The sequence below is a fragment of the Fistularia commersonii genome, chromosome 16 (genome assembly GCF_037954325.1).
Source record: "Fistularia commersonii isolate RoL2024-O1a breed Wild chromosome 16, RoL_Fcom_v1.0, whole genome shotgun sequence".
In the NCBI taxonomy this organism is placed as follows: Eukaryota; Metazoa; Chordata; class Actinopteri; order Syngnathiformes; family Fistulariidae; genus Fistularia; species Fistularia commersonii.
In genome coordinates, this window is record NC_141299.1 from 5,861,737 (window position 1) to 5,871,998 (window position 10,262).

The 10,262-nt window shown below is 41.1% G+C and overlaps 1 protein-coding gene across 8 annotated transcripts in view; it reads right to left on the bottom strand.

The window, feature by feature from the left end:
- The window catches only part of dab1a (DAB adaptor protein 1a), a 76,814-nt gene extending 67,637 nt beyond the window's left edge, over positions 1-9,177 (bottom strand). For all 8 annotated transcript variants that reach the window (XM_086161732.1, XM_086161729.1, XM_086161730.1 and 5 more), the window contains exon 1: positions 8,767-9,177. The gene's annotated coding sequence lies outside the window, so the exon portion shown is untranslated. The remainder of the gene's footprint in view (positions 1-8,766) is intronic.
- Between the last annotated feature and the right edge of the window lie 1,085 nt (positions 9,178-10,262).

A 10,262-nucleotide genomic window follows, 5' to 3' on the forward strand; every position in this document is an offset into this window, starting at 1 on the left:
GACTCTGCTGCTTTTCAAAGTGACCAACCGTGAACACACTAATTCTGCAATAGGTTTTTCGCATTTAAATGTTCACAAAATGTTTCCCACAACCACATCCAGAATCAACCTGCATCAGTTTCCTAGAGCCAGGTGTGCAAGTACATCATCAAACAAGCTCAATGAAAAAATGTCAGAAGAGAATCCGGAGATTTCACAGACTGTTAATGAGAAAATTGTGCGGCATGATTATCAGGATCCGAAAAGGAAAAAAACAGGTTCTGCCCCCAAAAAGTTGACTAAGTGCCTTAAGTCACAGTTGAGTCACAAACCACTTCAAGTCGAAATGGGTCAGTTAGTTCCTCGATGTGGGTCATAAGTAGATGGCATGTCCCCGGAGTCGCAGAGAGGCCTGCTGTGGCAGCAGCAGACAGAATAAGTGTGGTAGCTGGGTTACTAGTCCACTGGTAGCCTCTCACTTCCGCTAGAAAAGCTATAGCATGCAGTTCAGCTGTTCATCACACCAGCAACGAACAGCCACTATGAAAACATCTTCTGTTAAACAGGATATATATCATATATACTTATCAATGTTCTTAACATTGAAATTGTTTTGATGATCTCGTCTTTTAATAAAATAAAGAAAAAATAACATTCTGAGACTTCTGTTAGACCTCTTGGGTCTTTGTAGCACTGTTATGCCCTCACACCATACTTCGATCTGTGACCAAACAGGAGATCATCCATGCCTTGTCACAAAAAAGTTGTTTTGATGCTAGAATTTATTTAAATATTTCAGCAAGAAAAAAAAATCCAGTGATGATTCTTTCTCCAATCAGGGGTTATATGATATGATTGGTTCCTAGATTCTGTTATGACATTAAACACAGAAGGGATGACAATTTTCTTGCTTTTTGAAATGTACCCATTGGCAGCAAGACTAACAATCAACCACAATGCACCAAACATTAAATATCAATAAAAATATACTACCAACAAAATCACCTGTTGCAATAAATAATCAGTTCAATGAAATTGTGTCTTCATTTCCTACATTCTTCATTTTAATAATTGTGGGCCTACAAAGTTAAGTAAAATATAGCATATCACAGGGTCAGAGTTGAGTATAATCAAACTAGGATAAAGAGGTTTTTTTTCACCCGGCTGCAAATAAGCGCATTACGTTTCAAAAAAGATCTGAATGTTTAAATGGCAGAATAGATGGAACAAAATAGCTCGCTCCATGCTCAACCTTGGGTTAAAAAAAAAAAATCACATTCTCATAGCCAGCCCTTAAAATGAAATAATATTGTTGAATTTATAAATATATACTTATTATATGGGCAAATGAAGTCACCTTAACTATATCAACATAAGTCATACATGTTCAACATAGCAAACATGTTCAGCCAATAGTCACAACCATTAACAAAAATCACATATGCCTTATGAACGGTATGTTAATTTCCGGGTTTATTTATGAATTGATTATCTATATTGTTTATCCTCCATTCAAGCTTGCATGGCGGCAGGAGCTGATTCCAGCTGTCACTGGGCAGGGAGGGATTCACCCTGGACCAATCGCCATTTCAGGTCCACATACAGAGACATACAACCAGTCACTATCTCTTTCGTGCATCTGGGGAGTTTAGTGTCTCCAGATAACTTACTGCATGACTTTAGAATGTGAGAGGAAACCAGAGAGCCTGGTGGAAGGCCGTGAAGAAACAAGTAGAAAATGCAAACTCAACAAAGAAACACCAGATTCCAGTTTTGATATCTGTTCATTTTATAAAGTGATTTATCCATTTTTTATGCACAAGTGGTCTTCAGAGCAGTGTGTATTGAGAAGTAACAAACACATAAAAACAGACAGCAGTACTGGTAGACACAATGTCCCCTGGGTTAAGATATGGCTTAGGAGCAGAATCAACTCCTTTATCCCTAATAAGTTAACCTTTTTTTAAGTTGTTTTTTTTTTCAAGAAAAGTCTAAAGTAATCAATTTGGATGCCAATGTTTGACTCAAGTCTTTATCATAAGTGAGACATATTTTTTATATTTTATATATTTCCATATATTGATACAGCATTTCCTATAGTCCCATTCAAGAAACTAAAATACTACACCACATTCAAAACATCATTTTGGTTTGAATTTGGGTGGGACAGAACAACCTTTCACTCTTTTGTGCTTTAATACATTTTCTTCGAGTAGAACTTTGTTTGCAGAAATTCTTATCAGGTCCTATTTTAATGCATATAATATATTTTCAATTTAATGGTTGCAAAGTTTGCTCCGCCTGAAAAAGGTTGAGTGGAAGATCGGTTCAAAGGAGAGCAGAGTAAGCAAAAACATCAAGCAATTTAAAACTAAACCACTGTGTTTTTTTACTTCTTGCTTCAATGTTGCATGAAAATGACGGAAACCTTTTTTAATGTTTTTATGTGTCTTCCTTAATTGACACTTAACTTGGTTTATGGGATGAGTAGAATTCATGACCCATGAAATCTCATAAAGTTGAGATTGCAATAGTGGTGTGGTGCAATATTATAGCGCTGAGCACATAAGATGAGGGAAAAAGGTGTTTAGAGTTGAATGTTTTCTATGACTACCATGTCTATGAATCCAATCATGTCCAGCATTGGTCTCCAGTTGGCACTTCCTGATCGTTTCACGGCCAGGGGCAGCTCTTGTTTACAGGGACAAGACTTCTGTCAGACTTGTTCTTTTTCTCTTACTGTTTCATCTTTTTCGGGTGTCCGGCAGATGAAGCAGCCCCACCACTGCAAGTGAGAAGCTGAATTTGGTTATGAGCACTTTCACCGTCATCCAAACTTAACAGGTTCCCACAGGTTATCACATCCCAAGACTAAGTAGGCTGTGAGCAGTCATTGTGCTGCAGTAAAGAGAGCAAGTAGCAAATGACAAACGTTGATTTGTGCCCAATAATTACAATAGAGAGTTAGAGAGAAAAAACTGAGGAAAACACTATTTAGAATTAATTAGCAAGCAGGTTATAAAGGATGGTGTGAAAAGGAGAAAGCAAAAGAAAGGCATAGAATGATAGATGGGTAGAATTGTATAAAGGGAATACTCAAAGGAAAACATCTTTCCATTTCTGTCTGTCTGCGCCTTTCTCCATGCAACTTTGTTACGGTCTCAAAGTGAGCGTGGAAGTCAGTGGATCTGCTCCGCAGGGAAAAGTTGCTACGAACCCCCCAGCATAACCGAGCTGATTCCCATTCAACCTCTGTGCTGACATGCATTCATTAGCCATTGTATTCTTTGAATGAAAAACTCATATTAAATCAGGCATCAGCGGGCCTTTTTGTGGAAATATGAAAGGAAGGAGGGTCGGAAAAAACACAAATACATAAAATGTAATTCACAAGGCATTGTTTTCCACTCTCTCTTGAGCAGCTAAAATGTCACAAGAAACATGTAATTCAGCTGAGGTCTGTCAAGGCACGACACAGGCCACCAAACATCACTGTGTGTGAGGCTCAAGGAAGGAGGTGGTCAGGGACCTTGACTTCTGGGGAAATTAGTATGTAAGGCGCTGAATTAATTGAAGTGTTATTGTGCTTCGACTCCAGTGTGTTACACTCTTCTGTATATGCGAGCATCGTCACCTCCTGCAAAATCCTTCCCTAAGTGCTTTTGTTTTCAGCGAAAAACCCATTAACAAAGTGAACACCTTGGTGATTTCAACAAGAAGTAGTTCTCTCCAGAGAGAAAATAGCGAGGGCGAAGAGCCTGTAAGAAAGATGCTTAACATTGTGTAAAAAATATATTATCATGGTGATGTGAATACTAATGACAATATAGGATTGAATTAGAAAAACATATCAAGAGTCTTAGTTCTATGATCGACACCCTTGGATTCAATAGGTACAACACACGCAGGGATCATGAAAAATAGAAGAGAAAGTCCTTTGAGTGAAACAACATGCAAAAACAAGAAAAAGCTAAAGATGAAAAAATACTGATAAAGTACATAAGAGAAAGAGAGTCACTTTCTTGGGAATACTTAACCAATGACAGTAGTTATTGGGGATTTTCTCCCTGATAATGAAAAGCAGCTGAGCTGCAAACCAAAAAGAATGAAATTAGAAATATGAAAGGGTCAATTTGTCTTAAGAGAATGTGAACAAGGGAATTTGCCGCAATATTTTAAGGTATGCTGGCTAGATGGAACAATGAGTTGGAGGGTTTCTTGCTTAGAAAAATCCATCCATCCATCCATCCATCCATCCATCCATCCATCCATCCATCCATCCATCCATCCATTCCCCGAGTCACTTGGTCCAGCTCTTCAAGGAGTATCCCGAGGCGTTCTCAAGCCAGCTGAGAGACATAGTCCCTCCAGCATGTCCTGGGTCTTCCCCACAGCCTCCTACCAGTAGGGGATGCCTAGAACACCTCACCAGGGAGGTGTGCAGGAGACATCCTTATCAGATGCTCAAGCCACCTCATCTGGCTCCTCTCCACGTGGAGGAGCAGTGACTCGACTCTGAGCCCTCCCAGACACCCAAACTCCTCATCCTATCTCCAAGGGAGAGCCCGGACACCCTGTGGAGTAAACTCATTTCTCTTGGATCCGTAATCTTGTTCTTTCAGTGCCAACCCACAGTTAGCTCATGGCCACAGGTGCTTACAAAAATTCAAAATAAAATGTCTGTCTAGATTTCAGTCATAACAACAGGCCAATACAAAGCAATTCTTGAAGCAGTAGTGATCTACAAAGCAAATATTTTTCAAAATCAGGACTAAAACAGCTTCGTATTTTCAAACACATGCAGTTACCATAACAGACACATTTCTTAGTGTAGAACTGGCATTTCAAGACTTTCACAACACGATCAGATCATCCAAAAAAAACCTACATGCCAATTTTGCAAGTGACAACTAAGTTGGGCAGAGCAAAGTGAATTGCCCGTGTCGCTATATCCCATTTTCATCAAACTCCTCGTGATCCATAGAACAGGGTTTATAGTATCCTTAAATAAACATGCATTTCTAATCAAACAACAAACTCAGTGCAAGCTTTTGCAGTTAGCTCCTTTCTGTAAGCAACATTAATACATTTATAGCAACGATATGTTTGCAGGTTCTTTATGCTAAAAATGGTCTGGAGTCATGATGTCAGTAAACTGAGCATTACATTTGATAAAATTAAGAACTTTTCAGAAATTTTTCACAAACGCAGATGTCTAATGTTTCGATTAAATATTTTTGGAATTTCTGTGAAAAGTACAGAGGCACGTCAGCTGTCAGTGTAATGCAAGAGCAAAGGAAATGTGTGTCTTTGTTTGGAGACTACTGCTGTGTCTGCAGACACTAATCCCAACACAGCATACAGATTTTAAATGTTTTTAGAGATTACAGACTACAGACTGCATAGGCAGATTAGCTGGCAGCTTTGGTTGCAGCTCTGAACAGCCAGCCGTGTTCTCTCTTGGTCCCTCTTGGGCATTTTGCATCTGTGTAGTGTCGATAGTAATGAAAACACTAATAATAATTGAAATAATACACATATTTGTAAAACCCTTTTCGTCAAAGAGATGTACCGAGAAGAATAATCAAGAGTAGGACACAGAGATATGAAAAAAAAAAACTCGTTTATTCTGCCTGTAATAGTCAGGGATGCGGCAGGAGTAGACGAGTGTTTGCATTTGCAAAGCAATCACGTGTTGTATGTATCAAAAAGCACTGTAGATATGTATTGTAATGCAATGAGTACATCCATACACATAACCACACTCCCACGGGACTAGAATGCCTTAAAATGTTCCTCTTCTGCTATCTCATTAATGTCCTCACAAGGGAAGTGTACTTTTATAAACATTTAGGTAATGTAAGTATTTCTGACGCGTTTTTGACTGTCTTCATTAATTGGTCAGATCTGTGCTTAAAAGATTGCTCGGAGAACCACCTGGATATGATGAGGACACCGAAAAGAGAATGTGTCAAGTGTCTGTAATAATTGTTACTGTACGCAGATTATACTTATCAATCAATAAATGGCAAATTTTATGCTAATGGGGAATACAAGCTTGCACTGACCTGCATCCCGGAAAGTACTCCTGTGCCTATTTATTCACTCCAATCGATGTATTAAATGAAGACATAAACCATGCTGAAGATACAAAAAATAAAGTCCTTTCTTGGATTTAGTGTCCTTTTATCCATTGCAAGACCTGCATTGAGACACTTTCTAGCTTGTTGTCACCAAGTGGGGAAACGTGTAGATATGGGGTTAACTTTGGGATGGATACAGACATGAGCCTGGAATCATCAAACAAGTGATGGGACTTTATTCGGATGTCTTGTAAAGGTTGTCGTTTGTTTGACTTATTTACAAAGTCGGAAAACATAAAAAATATGACATAATCATTTTGTCTCAAGAGAGAGACACATTGAAGCTCCCTTGTAATTGATTGTACCTCTACCCAACTTAACAAAATACCACAGAGGCATAATGAAGCCTAAACCAAGCATGTAACTAAAACAGTCAAGTTGTATCAGCGAGACTCAGTAGCAACAGGTGTCACATCAAGCCTGGAGGCGATCCATATATCAAGGTTTAGCTTTGGATGTAAAAACTATAAGATGCTAGAGACATCTTCTCTATTTGAAATTTTCTTCTAGCACCCAGCCAGCCAGCTCGAGTCTACACACAGAAAACGGTAAACACAACTGCATTTGGCCTCAGCAAACTGCATGAGAGTGAGTCTTTACATTTCTTAACTGGGTTTAAGCTGCTTTAAACACATTCATGGTCTTCAAGTCTGAATATTGTATTGTAATGCTGCTAAATTCACACACAAAACGCAGGTCACATCATTTCAAGATGTACTGTGCTTCTCTGAAGGTGGTAGAATATGTCTTTTCCATACAGTCAGATAAATTCCCCTGCAACAGCAAACAATAGTTGATTTGAAGACTACTGCTCTTAAGATACCATCTTAAGATGGTTTTCCAAGTCAAAGCTGCGCCATGTCTCCAGCACAGACACAAATTATGACTTTGAAGCCAAGCCATTTCTTGCTATGGTGGTCAAAAGTTTTTTAGAACCAAAGACTGTAAATTCCAACTTCCCATGATAAATGCTCAAGACTACCCAGCAGTGTGGAGCTGTTCTCTGCTCAAGATTTAGTTCAATCTTCATTCAACTCGTATTTTCTGGTGCACAGTACGTAAACACATCACATTGCATCTCAAACATGATTATGCGTTGGAACATGAAGTGACAGAGGCTGGACAAAAAAGAAAAAGGGAAGCTGAGACTGCAGACAGGACTGCGAAGTGAATGAGGAAGGAGTAAGGAAAAAAAGTCTCTAACTATGTCTTCTTTGAGTGTATCTATAAAATACTCTTTGGTTTCTATGGCAACCTGGACTTAACTGCTGAGTGCATACGAGCATAAGTAAAAGGAACCAATCGTCAAACACTTAATCACATTACCTATCTATGTTGATACAGCTATGTAATGCATCACTTGCAATATAAAACGTTTATTTTAACCTGACATCAATGGATTACAATAGTAACAAAGCAGTACAGAACTGATGATGATTATACTTTCATTCACTCCTTTATTATCTATACCGCTTATCCTGTACTCATGTTGTTTTTAAAAGAGCAATCCTAAAACAGCAACATTATCCAGGCAAAGAGAAGTAGTAGGTGTTTCTCTGTGACCTAAATAGTAGAAAAAACTGTTTTATCCTGCATTGGAAGCACGCAGATTGACAAATACATTACCACAATGTGGAAAAGTAGTCGTTGTAAAGATGCACGTACACACTTGTTGATTTAGGTGTAAGAGTACCTCAAATCAAGGGAAGGCGAGAAGGAGGTGAGTGAGGGTTTGCTGAGATGCAGCTCAATGATTAATGCAGCCTAAAGCTGCAGCAAAGACCGGGGCCCCTGAAGCAAACTGTCCAGGACCTCCATTCAACTCCCCCTCCCTCTTCTTCACTTCAACCCAAACTCAGTCACTCGGAACCAGAAATAGCCCACGCACCATTGACCACATTTCAACACTAACACTTCATCAGTTTGATTTCATTCATCTGTGCTCCCAATATCGGACAAGCCCCAAAAACTGAACTCCTACCCGCGGGAACGAAATTGTGACGGAGGCGGGAAGAAGAGGAGACACTCGGCCGCACGGGAAAGTTTGGGTTTACATCAATGCCCATTCCAGTACACAGAAACAAATCCACGATAAAAGAGATCTCACACAACGATAAAAGTGTCGTCGGGTTATAAAGAGTGGGAATCACCGAATCAAGTCACCGTCAAACAGCGGGACGCATCCGCAGCCGGTAGAGGATTGTTGGTGGCGCGTGGATTAAGAAAAAAAACCTCAACTTGTCTTCTCACTGTTGCCCATTGCATTGTGATAGTTGTGATTTATGTGGCGCGAAGAGCTCCGGAAGGGGTGGGGGTGGTGAGGAAGAGGGGGACGCCCGGCCAAGCCGATCCACGCACAGTGTGCTGATGAGACTGATGACAACTGCAGCAGCACCGTTTTCCCTCCTCGCAAACACACACACACACACACACACACACACACACACACACACACCTTCAAGTGGTGGTGGTGTGTGAGTGAATGCGTGGGTGAGATGGGGATGACATCCCCGATGCACCAACATGCAATGATTTAAGGGATGCGCTTCTGAATCCACAGGCGCATCACGGCCGCGTAAAGTCCACCCGGGCCACAGAACCGGCGCGCAATCCGGTTAACGTCCCGCCGCCCTGGACAACTTACCTCGTCACTACAGAGAAAATTAGGGCCAATATTTCCCATCTTTGTGAAAAGCTTTAGAATCCACTCAATCCCGTGTGTGGGCTCCAGGTCTCCTCAGACATCCACAGAGTGTTGCAGCGGGGGGGATAATCCAGTTTTCCATTCCGGGGAGAGAGCGCGCGAACCTCCCCACATCTTTTCCTACAATCCCCACAAAACTATGCCGGTCTTCTTTCAGCACGTTTCCTCTCTCTCTCTCCCTCTCTCTCACACACACACACACACACACACACGCACACGCACACACACACACACATGCACACACACACACGCACACACACTCACACACACAGAGACACACACACTCACTCTTACCCTTTCTCTCTTTCCCTCTCTCTCCCTCTCTCTCTCTTCTCCTCTACCCCCCTCTCCTTTCCTCTCCCTCTCTCTCTCCCTCTCTGAGGTTGCCTGGTTACCTCTATTCTGCAGGCTGGTTCAGATCGCCGGCCGGCAGCCAATCACAAGAGCGGGCTCATCTTAACCCCTCCACTGCTGAACTGTCCTATTTCCAGCTTTCAAGGAGTGGGGAGCAGAAGGGGGCAAGAGGAAGGAGGAAAAGACTGGGTAATAGCACATGGTTGAGTGTGTGTTTATGAAGTGCTACGACCAAAAATAATGAGGGAGAGATGAGGACGAACGGGGAGAGTGAGGAGGGGCTGATAGGAAGATGTACTTTTGGAGCAAAAAGTTGGATTCGACAAGTCTTGAGAGTTTTGTCCAGACAGTGGCGGAGTTTAAAAACTCAAGCTGGAATCAGTTGGACGACAGTAGAAGTAGAGAGGGTATAAAAAAGTACAATACACACGGTGATATAACCTGAAAATCACAAAGCAAAATCAAACCACTCAACAGAAACAGTAGAAAATGATGTGAATAGGAATGATTTTTACTGTAATTTGAAATGCAAATATATTCAATACAACATGGAAACCAAACACAAGCAGCAAATCACACATAGCTGATGGATGGATCTGCAACACCATGAAACCAGGACAGACATTGATAACACAGCAGCCTCTCTATTGGTTTGTGATCAATAAAGTATGCAATGGACAAGAGAAAATGGGGTAAAGGAGGGTGGATGCAATATGCTGACTTGAGTGAACGCTGGTGTTTCGCTGTCTCATTCCTTTCCACCATTCTTCACGCCGCTCTCTTTATTCCACACCTTGTCTTTACACCGTTCTGGCCGACATGCTCCAATCCCCTTTTCACCCCCCGTGTCAAATCGTCCTCCTCTCAAAATGTGAGGAGCTTCTTTCTCGAATGTAGGAGCCTCGGCGGGGATGAATTTCCCCTGATCACTACAAATACTTGAGGACAGTCAGAGCTCTTGCAGCTAAACCTCCTCTCGAAACCAAATAAGTTTAGTCAAACACATATGGACAGGGTGGAGAATGTCAAGCAGATTAGTTAGTTTCATGGGGAATATGCAACCATCAAGAGAATTACCAAGA